The sequence below is a fragment of the Hyperolius riggenbachi genome, chromosome 6 (genome assembly GCF_040937935.1).
Source record: "Hyperolius riggenbachi isolate aHypRig1 chromosome 6, aHypRig1.pri, whole genome shotgun sequence".
NCBI classification, from domain to species: Eukaryota; Metazoa; Chordata; class Amphibia; order Anura; family Hyperoliidae; genus Hyperolius; species Hyperolius riggenbachi.
Window position 1 is genome coordinate 25,965,192 of NC_090651.1, and position 17,312 is coordinate 25,982,503.

The 17,312-nt window shown below is 45.7% G+C and overlaps 1 protein-coding gene across 1 annotated transcript in view; it reads right to left on the reverse strand.

Annotated features, from left to right (window-relative positions):
* Positions 1-17,312, reverse strand: part of TRABD2B (TraB domain containing 2B) — a 347,449-nt gene that overhangs the window by 76,229 nt on the left and 253,908 nt on the right. The window lies entirely within an intron of this gene.

Here is a 17,312-nt window from a genome sequence, read left to right on the forward strand (position 1 = left end):
CGTGCAACATGGCGGAAATACATTTTGGTCGCATAATTCCATATTAAAAACTAGTATGAAAGAGATGTATGCTGAACTACAGGCCCCGATCCAATTACTTTTTCTCCTAGGAGATAATTTTTTTTCTTCTGTTTAAAATAACTTTTCATACCTGGCATTTACTGCCTGTTCACAGTTCTTAAGGTGACCATACACTACATAATGACCACCAGATTGACCATCAGATAGATCCCGCTCTGATCAGAGGCCCATGGTGAGGCATTCAATTCCCTGATGACCGATAGACCACTGACCAGTCTCCCCCAAGTGTATGTGTACCCACCAGGATGCAGGGGCGTAGCAATAGGGGGTGCAGAGGTAGCGACCGCATCGGGACCCTTGGGCCAGAGGGGCCCCGAAGGGCCCTCCCTCAACTACAGTATTAGCTCTGTATTGGTCCTGTGCTCATAATAATCACTTCTATACTTTGAATAGTGGTAATCATTAACAAGCTATTTCCCATCCCTTTTTTGCACCTCTGACACTGTAGTTGCCATTGGCAGGTTTTGGTGCGCCGTATCAATTGTTATGTATAGAGTGCTTGGGGGGGGCCCCATAGTAAAACTTGCATCGGGGCCCTCAGCTCCTTAGCTACGCCACTGCCAGGATGACCATGGTAAGTGTTGAAGGCTCATCTTTCTGCCGGCGCAGCTCCTGGCCTCTCCTGTGTCTGACTTTTTTAATTGCCACCCGAGTGCCTGTACCATGTAACCCCGTCACATGTAGTGATGTCAGCACATGCTGCGGTCTCATGAGGTACAGGTGTTTGTGGTGGGAATTATAAAAATATGCTGGACATGAGAGGAGGCGAGGGGTCACTCTGGTATGGGACTGGCCAGGGCAGGCTAGGACTGTCAGGGATTCAAACATCAAATGCAGTTACCGCCCTGCAACAATTTTAGCCCTTTTGACCGAGATTTTTCCAGCATGCACCACATTTTTGAGTTAAATTTAAAACGCCTGACTTTGCTATTGTCACTGAAATATCTGCAAAAGTTGGGGGTGCTTGTCAGAATATGCCCCAAATGAGGAAAAAAAAGTAATTTTTCTGTAAATTGCAAATGTTTTGGTGGGGTACTACAAGACAGCCCCCAGTATTAGGCAGCCCGTTCCCCAGGTTAGATAGCCAGATGTACCCCCAGTATCAGGCAGCCCCTCCCCAGGTTAGACAGCCAGATGTACCCCCGTATTAGGTAGCCCTGCCCTGATATGCAGAGCCATGAGCGGTGCGCTGTAGAAATGCTGCAGAAGTTATTCACCTCTCAGTGACGGGATCTCTTCAGAAGGGTTGCAGTAGCTCCTCTTTACGACTCCCTCTGGTGGCAGCTCTCATTATGTGCACTGGTGGAGGGAGGCATCAGGAGGGTTTGCTACAAAATGGCTGAGGAGATCTGGACAAGGGGGCATAGGGAACCCTCAGGGCTCTGCGCCCAGAGGCTGGTGCCTACAAAGCCTCTGCCTCAGCCAGGCAATTTGCATCATTTAAAAGGAAATAGATAAGGCAACCTCCATACTCCTCTCACGTCAGGTGTTCCTGTCCTTGACCTTCTCTCAGCACTTTTTAAGGTGCGTACACACATCGGACTTAACGACCGGTCGTTTGTACTTCTGAACGCCTAGTAGTTTGGACGTCAAATTGGGCGTGTGTACAAACGGTCATTCAGCTGATAACGCTTGTTTTGACGGATCCGCTTGGCGGATCGATCAAAACCAGCGTTATCAGCTTAACGACCGCTTGTACACCCCCCCGATTTGATGTCCAAAGGACCGGTCGTTTGGAAAAATGTGACGTGTGTATGTACCTTTAGAAGAATATGTGAAATCGAGAATCTGTGTTTATACTGGGGGCGCTATCTTATCTAGAGTCTTCATGCAAGTGAAGCTGGCGTTCTTTTGTGTTTTTTTGTGTTGATTACCTAAATTCTATCTTTTTCTGCTGTCCACAGCCAAGAGCCAGCCAATCCAACTGTTCCCTTTGCTAAAGGCTCGTACACACATGCAACTTTTCCGCCCAACTATCGTCCAAACTTGGTCTGTTGGGCGATAGTTAGACGTGTTGAACATGTGACAAACGAATAGATGAGCAACTGATAACAGTCAGTTTGCCTGTTTCAACAGGTGGATCGACTCACAGGACTGTTGGGTTGACATCGTGCAGTTGGACGCGTGTGTACAAGTCGTTTGAACGACTTGTACTTGTTTTAAATACGGCCTTATCCTGCAGTCGGTCGTTTGCCTGCCTGTGAACTATGCAAATGAGTTAGTCGTTCAGTTGGTTGGTTCGCGTAAAATATAAGTCATGCAATCGCTTGGTCATGTCGTCGGTCATTTTGTTGGGTTGGTCATGCGTAGAAGTTTTATGTGTGTATGAGCCTTTAAGGAGAATGGGACCTGGAGATCAGTAGTGAGCAGGCCGCCCTTCCTAGGCTATTGCTCAGCCTCCAGTCTTTTTATTAGCTTTCGTGCAATAAAACATAAAAGCTACAAAACTATTACCCTAATTTATTGTGACAGATGGTGAAAACTCAGGCAGGGGGGAGGTCAGGGAGTCTCCTGCCCTGGGAATGCATTTTAAATGAGGGAAGAACAGCTGTAATCTCTCCTGCAGGAACGCAGAGCGCACACTCTGCACACACTGCACACACACACACACAAACACACTGCACACCCCATGCGCACACACAGGCTAGAGTGGGAGACTTCACTATGGGGCAAAGGGTTAAGCAACCTGTAATCAAGCCATACAAAAACAGCTGGTAACCCTTTCCAAACCAGATGTGCTTTCACTGTAATTTATGCCCATCAGCCTGAAGTTCCTAAACGGATGCTTTCTTCATTGTCTTGTCCCAGCTGTCACCATGAGAATTGCCTCTCCTCCCTTCTGCAAGTCCCAGATGTAGGTACACAGTAGAGGGTCTCAGGCTGGTGTTGAACATCAATGTTCTCCATCATTCGATTCTTTTCGCACAATTCCTCACGACAATAACGTTACCTTTTTTGTTACCTGTAACCTCTCTCAAAACTCACTTGTTCCAACAAACGAACGCTCTACCTTGTGCTAGGTACACACGATGCAATTTTCTGACAGATTTACTGTCAGATCCACTATTTCCAACATGTCTGATCTGATTTCCAATCGATTTTCTGTTCACTTCTATGGAAAAAAATCGCTCAGAAAATTGACTGTAAATCCGATCGGAACTGTTGAAAATAGTCGTTTCTTGAGGCTCCTTATGCTAGTGAGGTGAAAAACTCTGGCACTGTTATTGGCCTGAGGAAGCGGGCTTAGACGCTTGAAACGCGTTTCCTGTGATTAATAAAAAAAATATTTTGTTGTTACAAAGATTTTGTTATTTGAGATAAGCTAGCGCCCTTTCTTTCATTTTTATTTGTTTTTAAAGAATTGTATACACACCAGGGTGCCTCTTTCACCCATATTGTGATCTGACAGTAAAGCTGGCCATACACTGGCCCGATTTGCGGCCGTTTCGACAGCAGATTCGATCACTAGGATCGAATCTGCTGCCAATCGTTCGCGCTAAACGCACCCGCCGATCCGATTTCCTCCCGAAATCGGATCGGTTCGTCGATCGCGTCATGCGGAAAAATACCGTCGATCGCCCTCGGGTAGGGAGTGCGTCGCTAGCGGCGGCCGATCCGATCAGGTATACATTACCTGACGCTGGCTCCCGGGCATCTTCTCCGCGCTGCACCGCTCTGTTCCTGCTTCCATCCCAGCGTACATTAACTACCTGTGTCACTCCAGTGACCAGGAAGTTCAAATAGAGGGCGCTCTATTTGAATTTCCTGGGATGCGGTGCGGGGTGCAGCGCGGAGAAGAGGACCCGGAGCCAGCTTTACGTAACGTATACGGGGGGGGGGGCAGGCGGCAGGAGCAGCTCAACAGATTGTGATCAGTTTCAGGCTGAAACCGATTCACAATCTGTTTGCAGTATAGGCAGCCATACAATCCCTCTCTGATCAGATTCGATCAGATAGGGATCTGTCAGCTGGTCGATCTAATGGCAAATCGACCAGTGTATGGCCACCTTAAATCTGTCAGAAAATTGCATCGTGTGTACCAACCATAAGGCCACTCCCACTTTGTCCTAAAGCCAAGTTGCACTCCTACTATATAACCTAATACACAGTGCCTCTAGTTATGTTTGTTTTAGACTACCCCTCCTCTTGTATCCGCAGAAGAAGCAGGTAATAGCCTGTGAAAGGGATGTAATGCTGGGAATACACGGTTCGTTTCTGCCGTGCGTTTCGTCTCTCGATCGTTTTTGCCACTCGATTCTGCAATCGATTGTCTTATTTTCCGCTTGTTTTTCTTATCTTTTCCCATTCACTTCTATCAGAAATCGAGCGGCGAAAGAATTGAACGTGAGATCGGACATGTCGGAAATTATCTATCTAACCATCTAATCCGCTAAAAAATGAATTGTGTATTCCCAGCATTAGGCCTTTTGTCACTACCCAATGTTGCCTTATCTGTCTGTATTGTACCTGTTGGATTCAATCTGAAGCATTCATCTTGGGTGCCCAGTGCTTTTCATTCCACTGCTGCAGTAATTAAAAATCTACTTTTTTGTTCCAATTCAGGTGCACCTCCTCAGCCTCCTGGCCCTGAGGGCTCATTGACATCTAGGGTGTTTTCGACTTTTTTCAAGCACAGGCGATTTTTTAAATCTCCCACACAACGCTCGTTCAATGAATCTCTGAGAAGGTTCATATCAGAGCGGTTTGTGTGCTGTGCGTTCAGCAAAGCGCTGCCTGTACCATTTTTGGGGGCAGTTTTGCTATAATAGAAGGTATAGGAAGAGCGTTAAACGCTCACAAAACCGCTTTATGCGGCGATTGCGTTTGGGGTTTTTAGAATTCATACATTATATTTATTCTTTTCCGGGTCAAAGAGTTCGCTTCCTGACTTGCATCAAGGAGTGAATTACAAAACCGCTCTGGAAAAGCTTTTACGAGAAACGCAGCGCACAGTGGAGCGCCGGGAGGGAGGAAAAAAGCGCACAAAAATGCAAAACGCTTGCGTTTGTGTTTTCGATTTTAGGTGTGAATGAAGCCTGACTGAGTGGTAACCCCTTAAAGTAAACCAGAGACGAAGCACCTGTATTTTACCATATATATCAGTGGGAACATTAGAGAAAACACCTACCCTGCTCTCTGTTTCATTCTTCACTGCTCAGCCTGCCTGTTATCAGCTCTGATAAAATCCGCGACTGAGCATTCAGTCTGGCTTTGCTCAGGAATCATTATAGCTGAGTCTGTCTTCTCTGATGTCTTTTCAAGCCCAAGCCTGCCCCCTTCTGGCTCTGCTCTAATGACTCCGCTATAATGATTCCTGAGCAAAGCCAGACTGAATGCTCAGTCGGGGATTTTATCAGCGCTGATAACAGGCAGGCTGAGCAGTGAAGGATGAAACAGAGAGCAGGGTAGGTGTTTTCTCTAATGTTCCCACTGATATATATGGTAAAATACATGAGGGTGCATTTGTCTCTGGTACACTTTAACAACCTGGGTTTGCAAGTACAGATATATCTTTATTCATTGAGGCCGGGTTCACATATGACATAGCGTGAAAGGCTGCGTTTTATGTCATGTTTTATGTTAATGTTGTATGCGTTTTTTCTGCATTTTTTCTGCATTTTCGATGCATTTTTCATGCGTTTTGGGTATGTTTTAATGCATTTGCGGTTTGCATATTTTCATGTGTTTTTATATTTCCATTTATGGAAATCACTTGGAACACAACAGGAAGCAAAATTACAACAACAAAAAATATTTTTGGGAAAAAACGCATATAAAAACGCATACCATTGCGCTCCCATTGACTTTCATTATGTGTGTCTTGGCAGCGTTCCTGCATAATATACAACAAAACCAGCATTTTTAAAAATGCAGCTTTGAAAACGCATATAAAAACGCATATGCGTTTTTTGCTGCGACCCATACACTTCCATAAGTGGCAAAAATGCAGCTTTTTACGCAACGCTAGCGCTTCCGCTATGTGTGCACCCAGCCTTACTCTTTGTAGTTCCCGATATACATAACCTACTGCACTTGAGGCTTTTAGTATTACACCTCTTCTGCTCTTTTTTGACATTTCTTCGCTACCCTTCCCCTCTGTCTAGTGCCTAAATAGTTTGTGCGAAGCGTGAAATCCAGTGACAGGTCCCCTTTTATCACCTCATTAGCACACACATCAAACAGGAGGTTGGAAGGAAATCTATGGTGTGACACGAAATGTCCAATCGTCTCCTCGCTGACCGCGTGCCTGATAGAGGAACATTACTTTCCAATTACATAATGTGAAACAGAACTTCTTCTGCGGAGCTCTGAGCACTTTATGATGGTAACGAGGCCTCCTATATGGCTGCTGAGTCATTGCGGAGATGAGCGGGAGGAGATGATCTGCCGCCGCCAGATACTTTGATCATAAGTCTCCGATTTCCTAAGAGGCAAAGTAATCCATAAATCCCCCATCTGGAGGAATATTTCCCTTTGTTTTATCCTCGGGAGGGAAATAAAGGATTCACTTTAGGAGGGGATTGCAGCATCGATTTGCACCGGGCCGGATAGGAAGTGGCGAGTCCGGGAAGGGCCCCGCATTACGGTGAAATAGGCTTGTGTAACATTAAACCGGGAGAGAATATACTGCGGATCTAATCTCACCGTTCTGGCACAAATGAGAGAATTTATTAGATTTATTATTTATAATTTAGATTTTATAGAGGAACTTTAACTGCGTCACATTCCGGGGTTTTACCACTTAACCACTTGAGGACCGCAGTGTTAACCCCCCCCCCCCCCCCCCTAAAGACCAGTCCATTTTCAGTTAAATAGGCCACTGCAGCTTTAAGGCCAAGCTGCAGGGCTGCACAACTCAGCACACAAGTGATTCCCCCCCCCCCCTTTTCTCCCCACCAACAGAGCTCTCTGTTGGTGGGGTCTGATCACCCCCCCAGTTGTTTGTTTTTTTTCACAAATATTTATTCTTGTTTATTTTTATTAAATACACATATTTTTTTTTATTTTCTCTCTCCCTCCCGCCCACCCACTGCCAGCCAATCATGGCGATCGGCTGTCATAGGCTGAAGCCTATGAGAGCCGATCGCTCTCTGGTGCCCCAGGGGGACAGCCGTGTCACGCGGCTGTCCCCAGTACAGCGCTGCTGCGGATCGCAGCGATGTACAAAGTAAATAAACGGCGGTTTCGCCGTCTTACAGGACTCCCGAGCGGTGACACCGCTCGGAGACTAAAGGCAGGGTGGAGCCTTCCGAGCAGGAGATGTGCGCGCAACCTGCGTACGATCTCCTGCTAGCCCTATAGACGGCCGTTGACGCCAATCGGCGTGGAGCGGTCCTGGGGCTGCCGTGCTGCTCACGCCAATTGGCGTGGAGCAGTCGGCAAGTAGTTAAAGAGGACCTGTAAGATAAAAAACCCAGTCTGGGGGATACTTACCTCGGGAGCGGGAAGCCTCTGGATCATAAGGAGGCTTCCCCCATCCTCCGGTGTCCTGGCAATCCAGCGCTGTGACCCCCCAAATCGCAGCAAGGTAAATATTTACCTACCATGATCTGCCATCATATCCGCTCTACTGCGCAAGCGCGAGTCCTTTGTGCCTGCGCAGTAGAGCGGATTGATTGGGCTCGGCTATTTCCGCCATAGCGCAAACAAAGAACCGCTATGCGGCCTGCGCAGGATCGCGGTAGGTAAATATTGGACCCACAGCCACAGTCCTTGTCAGGATTTGTTGAGGGATTTCGGGGGAGCCAGCGCTGGATTCCCCCAGGCTACAGAGGGTGGGGACAGTGGCGTAGCTAAGGAGCTCTGGGCCCCGGTGCAAGTTTTAAATGGGGCCCCCCAAGCAATCTATACATAACAATTAATACGGCGAACTAAAACCTGCCAATGGCAACTACAGTGTCAGAGATGCAAGAAGGGGATGGGGAACAGTTTGTTCATGAATGATTACTACCATTGAAAGCATCTATAGAAGTGATTATTATAAGCACAGGACAAATAAATAAGAGCTAAAACTGCAGCTGAGGGAGGGTCTTTTGGGGCCCCTCTGGCCCAAGGGCCCTGATGCGGTTGCAACCTCTGCAACCCCTATTGCTACGCCACTGGGTGGGGAAGCCGCATTGGAACCCTGAGGCTTCCTCCTCCCGAGGTAAGTATCCCCCAGAGGGTTTTGAGTCCTGTCAATTTTGGTATATCAGCTGTGTCACTATTGATACTGCAATAACTTTTTTATTACCTATGCCATCAAACTGTTACATACATTTTTTTTTTTCATGACATTCTAAGCTTTCTTTAGGTAAAAAAAAATTTTCTAAGTATTTTTTAAAATTTAACAGCGCGGCGCGGCGAATCAGCGGCGAGTGGCGGCGATCGCGTACTACACGCAGCTAGAAAAGTGCTAGCTGCGTGTAGGGAAAAAAAATGTGCAAGTCGGCCCAGCGGGGCCTGAGAAATCCTCCTGCGCAGGTTACTCCGAGCTGAGCTCGGGATAACCGGCAAGGAGGTTAAGCTCTTCGGAAACCTCCGCCTACATTGCTGCGGACCACCCCCAACTCAGCAGCCACCAATTAGGTGGCTGCTTCTGAGCTGGGGGCATGCTGCAGCTACACAGATGGATGTGGCAGAGCCACCAAACCCTAAAAGAGCAAGCTTTTCGTGTCCTTATATTTTCTCTAGCCTGAAGAAGGTGTTTATTATGTTGAATATTTCTCAGTAAATAATGTCATCATTGTTCAAAACAACCAGAGAAAGTCATCTTTGCTTATCAGCAGTAGTCCTCGCCTGTGCTGGTGTGACCAGGACGTCCAGTCACAGGGAGGGAAGCGTGTGCAGCAGGTACTCCGGCTATTCTGGGCACTCCTCCTTATCAGTTCTGCCCGTGAGAAAAGCGGAGGAATTTACTAGGACCTGTAAAGACTTTTGCTGGCACAGGACAGCTGGGAGTCTGCCAAGCTCTGCTCTGATAACACTTGTAACACTTTCACAGGGCTGTTTCTTTTCAACAGGGGCCCTTTATGCGTCCAGCAAAGCCAGCGGATATTTTATCCCTGGTGATACTGTGCTTCATCTTCTGGGTAATGTGGAACTTGGCAGGGGACAAGGCCAGTGAGGGCAGGAAGCATGGAGTCACATGACACCAACAGCCACACACAGAGAGAACATAGTGAGATCTATCTCCATTTATTTAGGTCTATTGGAGCTATTAGATATAAATCTTGATATAAATCATTAAATTACAAACCCTTAAAGAACGAGGGTCAGCCATACTATCCCAGGAAAAAAAAGCACATATATATATGCTATATATACTATATATATATATATATATATATATATAGTAGATAAATACTTATTCACCTTACATATACATGTATTGTACTGTCCACGTTTTGATTTCAGTGAATTCTATATAGTAAATAAACAGAAGACTGTTCCAGGCATTTTCCATCTTTACTGCCTCTAACTGAAGCCAATTCTGATATCATTTCCTCCCTTACTCCTCTGCATGAAATGGTGTGTGCAGAACAGCACTGTCATATCTAGCTTGCTTTGTAAACACGTGAGCAGAACATACTGTATAATCAGATTTCAGCATCTTCTGCAAAGGGGTGAGGTGATTTATCTTTTATTTCCCTTCTGAGCCTCATGTCACACTGAACTGCTCTTAGCCAATCAGCAAGGAGCAGGAAAGTGGGAGGGGGAAGTAGGGAAGATAACAAGGCTTTTTGTTAGCTTCCCTCTCCCTGGCAATGCTCGAGTAAAGAGCCCGGCTGACTGAGATAGGATTCATTACAGCAGACACATTTATGATTATATTGGAATGCCTGTAATGCAGGGTCGGGATGTAGACTAAATAATAAACATAGAGCAGTGGGTAATAGGAATTTGATTTTATGGCTGACAATACTACTTTAAAGCAACCCTATGAGGTTTGCAACACCAAAATGTAGATACTTCGGGAGGGGAAAGCCTCTTGGCCCTCCAGAGGCTTCCCCCCCTCTTCCTCCGCCAGACTCCTGAAGATTGCAAGCGTGTGGCCACCTTGCGCCTGTGCAGTTGTAGATTCAGCGGTGAGTCAGGTTGCTTCCAAGAGCCAGCGTGGATGAACGAGCAGCTCATGGGGTGAGCAGAGTTTCTCTCGGGGCTTGCGTGGATGGATCTCCACCCTGGTTTCCAGGCGATGGAGATTGGAGACAACTGATGTACACTACCCGGGGCCTATTAACGAACTATGAAGTGACTGACTATCCTGAGTCAGTCACTGCAGGCGGGTCACATGTCCATTGGCAGGCTAAGCTTCCCCCAGCTGTGCTGCCCTAGGAGTCGGGACAGAGTACTATAGAAGTAGACAAAAAAGACACTGGTGTAATATCGTGTGGTAATTGGCAAACAGTATATGGTACTGGTTATACTCACAAGTGTGGGTTGCTAAAAGAGGCAACCACTCGTCTTGGCATGTGGGTAAGTACCATCCCCACTCTGCCTTTTTCAGAAGATTTTATAGGTCGATGCTCCTTAAATAATTGCCCTTTCTACTGATAGCGTGTAGCGGGCATACCCCACTCGGTGGGGTTAAAAAATGATGACAAACTGTTTAAGAGGTGCCCTAGGGTATCGCCTACCTTGAGTAAGGAGACTTTCATGGGTATATGGTTTAAAGACGAGTTTATTAGGACTATAAGCACTTCAGACAATGCATTTCGCGGCTTAAACCGCTTCCTCAGGTAAAATACAATGATTTTAGATGCACATAGTGTTCTGGGCGCCTCCACGTTGTCTGAAGTGCTTATAGTCCTAATAAACTCATCTTGAAACCTTATACCCACACAAGTCTCCTTACTCAAGGTAGGCGAGAAAATTGTACTGTGTGATATTAACACCAAAGATACCGTAGGGCGTCTCCTAAACAGTTAGTAACTCCATGGTTTGTCCCACTGGATGGTGGGGATCATGGGACACTGAAGGTGATGATGATGACCATTGGAGCTGAGTACTGGGGCAGCTTGGAAGGTGCATGGTACACAGTAAGGTTAGTGAGCATGAATGGGGTCAATAATTAAAGAAAAAAGTGTTTATCGCAAATGAAGCTTTCGCACACACACAAAAAAGTTGTTGACCTGAAGCAGCCCAGCTGAAGGCATTATCAGCAGGCTCTGTGGGCTAAACTTGACACCATGCTGTTGAGACACAATTGGGGGTGGAGCAGAGACAGAGCTCCCTGACAAGACTGCATTCTGCAGCTCTGGAAGTCTGTGTGAAACGACTCAAGTGCTTCAAGTTCAACCCAAGTGCTTCAAGTTATCAGACACCAGCTAATTAGAACGTTTCTACTGAGACAAATAAAAGCCCCAGCCTTGCTGCTGAGGGCTGCACAGAGCTGGGAAAACATCAGGCTTTTTAATAATAACATGGCCAATGCCAACACAACTTTTAAGTAAAAGTTTAATGATATTTCCACACTTCACAAGAAGCACAACATGTCAATGTAACACACGCATGTTGAATCTGCTCTTTGTATGTTCCAGAATTATAACATTAGCTACAGGTTGCCAAAACACGTGATCAAAACTGAACATTATTCCTCAATGGTTCAGCTCCAAGCCCAACACAGCTCCCAAATCCACCTCCTGCTTATATAAATATTAGTGGAACGAAAAGCAAGGAGCTCAGTTAATGGTCTATTGCCTACACATTATTTTTCTATAAGGACGCCTTCGCATTAAGAGGGTTCTCGGCTTTTAAAACAAGAGTATTTTTCGGTCCAGTTTACATAAGGATTTGGTTCCTCCGGTTATGGACTCCGTTGAAACACAACATTTTTTTGTCCTGGAGTAACTCATCCTGACCCGGATTCTGACAGTCTTTTCTTGCGAATGTGGAAGCCATCGCAGATGTGGAAATCGGTTTCTAATGGGAACTAAGGAGTGACGAGGCAAATGCAAATATTTTCAATAAAAAATAACAAAAGGATTTTTAAATGGCAATTAGTACACGTGACGTGTGAGATGATGGTTGTTTCCAGTAGAAAACTCTGTGAAATATATTTACTGGACAATCTATTAACCCAGGGGTCTCAAACTCAATTTACCTGGGGGCCGCAGGAGACAAAGTCAGGATGAGGCTGGGCCACATAAGGGATTTCACAATCAGCAGCTCCTGCAACCCTCCTGACGTCAATCGTGGCGCATCGCCACCTCTGCCCACCCCTCTCACTCTTCCTTCACAGAGAGGGGTGGGGAGAGGCGGCGATCCGTATGGCGATTGACGTCAGGAGGGGCAGACTGAATGCTGAAAGCTCTGCCCCTTCCAGGAAATGCCGGCGGATTGCCCCCCGGGCGATTTGGGGGATCTGCAGCAATAGTTTAGCAGCGGGGATGTGGCGAATTACTTAGGAGCACTGAAGCGAACTATAAGGAAGCTTTTGCCGGTGCGGGCCACAAAATACTGTATTGAGGGCCGCAAATGGCCCACGGGCCACGAGTTTGAGACCCCTGTATTAACCCATTAACAGCGTAAATAGCATTATCTTGTTTGAGATTCTGTAAGTGCACTGCTTTTGACCTCTTTTGGCATAACTCGTGGAACTGTACATTCTTAGAATTCTTAAATCTCTCTTTCTGCTAGCAGAAAATACTAAACTGAAAGCAGAAGTCCTGTGTCATTGTCTCACACTGCCCCCTAGTGACAGGTGGCCACGAATACAGATTACAGCAGTACTATTTAGTAGCAAGCAAATGTAACAAATAAATTAAAAGAAAAAGTGCTAAAATAAATTGTGCCTCTAAATAAATTGGCTGCTAAAGGATTAAAGAGATCTCAGGCCTGCCCGGTTACAGCTGACGTAAAAATCTGGAACATGATGGCCTGTTCTGATTTCAAGTGGACCTGAACTCGCATTACAAACTCTTTATCCATAGCCTTGTCATACTACCACGTTTCCAAAAAGATCACACATTTGTTTTGTTTTTTAAAAAAAATGTGTGAATTTTCTTGAACAAAATTCTGTTCTGTGGCCTAGGCTGTGTAACACAGGAAGTATTTCAAGATTGACTTTCATGGCATCCATATTTCCTTTTCCCTCTGCCTCCCTCTTCTTCTTACAGTTCCTGATGTCCAGTCTGAAAGCAATGTTCACCCCAAAAATTGGGGCTGGCTAAGCATCACTGGGAGAGCAGGGTTACAGTCAGTATACAGCAATACATGGATATAGGCAGGGCCAGTGCTGCTAAAGGAGGCAACTGGACCAGGGCCCCTGACAGCTGCTGAAGCCCCCTGCACCACCGGAACTCCAGGCGGTCACTCCAGGCCCCTACTATATAAGGGCTGGCTGCACAGCATTGCAGCGCTGCATAGGGGATGTGTAGGACAAAGGTGCCCGCACTACAGTCCCCACAATCCCTTGAATTGCTTACTACTCGAACCAGGTGATCACTTATTGGCTAGGAGCTGTCACCCGGTATGAGCAGTAGGTGATGCAAGGGACTGTGGGGCCAGTAGTGGAGATTTGTGTGGCCTCTGCATTCCCTACACAGTGCTGCAAGAGTATCCCAACTGCCCTGATCAGGGCGGACGTGCGGCGGCTAGATGGTGGACCCCAGTGCTAACTTTGGTGGGGCGGGGCATGCGGTGTAAACCGGCCCTGGCTACAGAGAAAATTACAGTAAAACTGGGTATCCTTATTTATTTACTTTTTTTTTTTTTACAATTTGACATTTAGACTTTGACCAATCTGCCCAGACTCTGCCAATGACTTTTATGCACAGTGACGCCAAAGCCAAAGAATTCTGCTGACAGAGGAAGCCAGACGTATTCTTATTTATGAATCATTACGCTCTTATCTGCAGTAATATTTCACACTGAAAAACAACAGTTCTTTGATTAAGAAGCTCCAGAAGAAGGAACAGAACAGATGTCAACCCGACTGCTAGATAATTTGTTTGCTTTTGTCTACCACAAAATAATAATCATAATAAAAAATAAAAATAATACAGAAAGAAGTCTCAGAGTATAAAAAAAATAAAAAATTAAAAAATTTCATGTATTTGGCTGACTATTCCTCCTCGGAGTTATATAAGCTCTTTGGCATTCAGGCCGGAGATTACTCCTGGCCTGTGAAAGTTCTCTTACAGCCAAGTCTGTGCAGGAAACAAAACACTCTTCATGCAGGGCAATTAGCTCAAAAAAACATCAAAAAGAGAAGAGGGAAGAGAAAAAAAATCATTAAAGTTCTGGGCAGGCCCTGGTATGAAAGGCCTTCACTTGGAGATGTGTCGAGTTTGCTGTTTCCCATTGGAAAAAAAAAAAGAAAGAGAGAGAGACTGGATGTGGTGAGATGCCCAGTCGCCCTGACAGCCAACAGGCATGGCAGACAAAGGACTGAGTCAGCTCGAGCAGTCTCAGCAAATTACTGGGTCAGCTTAGGGAGATGGGTCGCTCATGTCAGGAAAAGGTCCCCCGGTTCGCCAATTTTTGAGTTCAAAGGTGAGATGCGGGCGTTCTGAGGCACCGTGGAAAATCTGCAGGCTACAGGGAGATGGCAAGCCGACTCACAAACAGGCACCGTGGAGCTTTCTGAGCGTTTTTTACGCCGCCCCCTTCCCACTCATTAAAGGGTTAAAAAGATTAACCTCTGCAAAAAGTTCAACGAGGAGAACAATTCTCGTTTTGTGTGGCTCATAGCTTTCTTCCTCCTTTTTTATTTTCTTCCTATTTTTTTGTTTTGTTACTTTTTTATTATTTATACATTAATGAAAATTAAGTCAGACGGTTCATTATAGAGGTTTGACGTTACTTGACTCATAATACAGTAGAATATACAGCACCCGTATTCTACCTTGACTCCTAAACTGGCCAACAGCAAGACAGGCAAGATATGATAAGAAGATGGACATGAATTAAATTGCTATTAGGCTGAATATGCAAAAGTCCAAAGGCAACAAAACAGGGTTTTAAAGGAACGATATCAATCTTTATTCTTCAATCACAAATCTTGTAGGTTGCGGATACAGGGTGTAGACATAATTCATAAGTCCAATTCAAAAAAAGATTGCCTGACACGTGTTTCATGGCCAACAAGCCGCTTCCTCAGAGGCATACAATATACATGAGCATCAGGTACAGGTCATAGAATAGATGCCAAAACCGCAATCTGTAGTAACAGAGTGTAAGAGCAATCTATGCTGACTCCATGTTGGGGGGCAACTGCGGTTTTGGCATCAGTTTCCTCCTCCCAGTTCCTAGAAACATTCAGATAATTTAATTGGCTTCCCCCTACATTGGTACACGATACATACAGACATATGACTATGGTAGGAATTAGATTGTGAGCCCCTCCGAGGGACAATTAAGTGACAATACACTCTGTAAAGCGCAGTGGACGATGTTGGTGCTATATAAATAATAAATAATTATAATAATAATATTGTGGGGTATGGTTTAGAAGAATTAGGCCCCGTTCACACTTGCGTTTTGGCAAGTAAACGGACCGATCCTGATCGGATCAGGACCTGATCCTGATCAGAACCGTACGGTTCCGATCCGGATCCGATCCGGATCCGGTCCGTTTGTATCAGGCATGCATCTGGCTGCCATCCGGATCCGTGGGCAAAAAATAGTGAAATTTAAATAAAAAAATGTTGGGGTCAGCAGAAGGTGCACCTGTAGAATCAGGTTCCTCCGTTGTAGGCCTCACCTCCACCTCCGACATTCTTCCAAACAGCTCCAGCACGTCTGTCACTGCTGCTCCACTCCAGACATGCTTGGCCCATGTGTCCCCATCCGAAATCGCCGCTTGGATACGCATAGGAAGTGGGGTAGAACGTCAGGTTTTTGTAGGCAGTGTATTCTGTGCCTTCCGTTCCCCATTGGTTTCTGTGTTCCGGATGGTGCTGTCAGGCTCAAATCCAGTTCTGGTCCGGGTGAGTGGGCCGGAGATCCGGACCCAAAAAATAGCGCATGTTGGAAAAGTGTCCGGAGTCCGGATCCGGTCCGGCTCCGTATTGTACGGAACGGACACGTGTGAACGTCCGCATAGACTTTGCATTGCTATGCGGAACGTACGTTCCGTTTGTACAGTATATGGTCCGGATCAGATCAGGAAAATCCGGACAGGGAACGCTAATGTGAACCGGGCCTTAACGAATCTACATATTAGCAGCCCTTTTAGCTTTGGATGCTGCAACAAACTTACTCTAACCAACGAAAAAGAGAGTTTTAAGCAGTTCTGACATTGGAAAAGTTGATGTTTAGATTAGAGATCTTTAAAAAGCGACAGTAGTGGCACAGTAGCTGCGGCGTCTAATCATGGAGACGGTAATGAAAGGCGCATAGAAGGAAAGGAATATTTCTATTACATCTGTCTGAGAAAAAAGATCTGGATTTTGACATCTGACACAGATCATTAATAAGAGGAATTCCAACCAAGTCCGGGCTAGCAGCCTTTCCATACTGTATGACAGTGAAGGTACAGTGATAGGCTTCTGAACACTGACACAGAGGTGTAAGCAGGAGGAGGAGAACAGTTTGCCAATGATTACCACTATTCAAAGCACTTATAGAGGTGATCATTACTAGCATAAGACCACCCCGAGCTGCTTTGTTATGCTGGGAATACACGTTTTGTTTTTGCCTTCGTTTTAGCCTTAGATTCGTTCAGTAAACGAATCGAGTGTTGAAAACGTATGTGAAAATAGTCATAATCTCATTATAGTTTCGATTAATAGACCCCAAAAACGAACGACTAGTGATCGAACATGTTTGATATTATCTCTCTTTATCTATCTAATCGAGCCATTGGTAGGCTTGATGGCTGTTCAGATCGATTATATGTTCGTTTATGTTAGTCCGTCCCTGTAAAAAGGGATTTTCGTTTCGTTTCTTTGCAGCCTTCGATTATTGGAAAAAACGAAACCATCAGAATCGGAAAAAAAAACGAAACCGTGGGTGGTGATATTAACCGTACGTTCGATTATTTCGGGAACGAAAAGGACAAAAGGCACAATCGAAACGAAGGCTAAAACGAAGGCAAAAACGAAACGTGTATTCCCAGCATTACTCTGTTGTTCTGGTCCAAGCCCTATCCCATAGAGCAGCTGTGCCCAACCTAAGGCCCGCGGGCCATTTGCGGCCCGTGAAGCCCACTTTTGTGGCCCGCGGAAGTATCCTGAGGAGGAGAATTGTGGATTGTGTCATACTATGTTTTAGGTATACGGTTTACACAGCAAATAGTCGCGTTC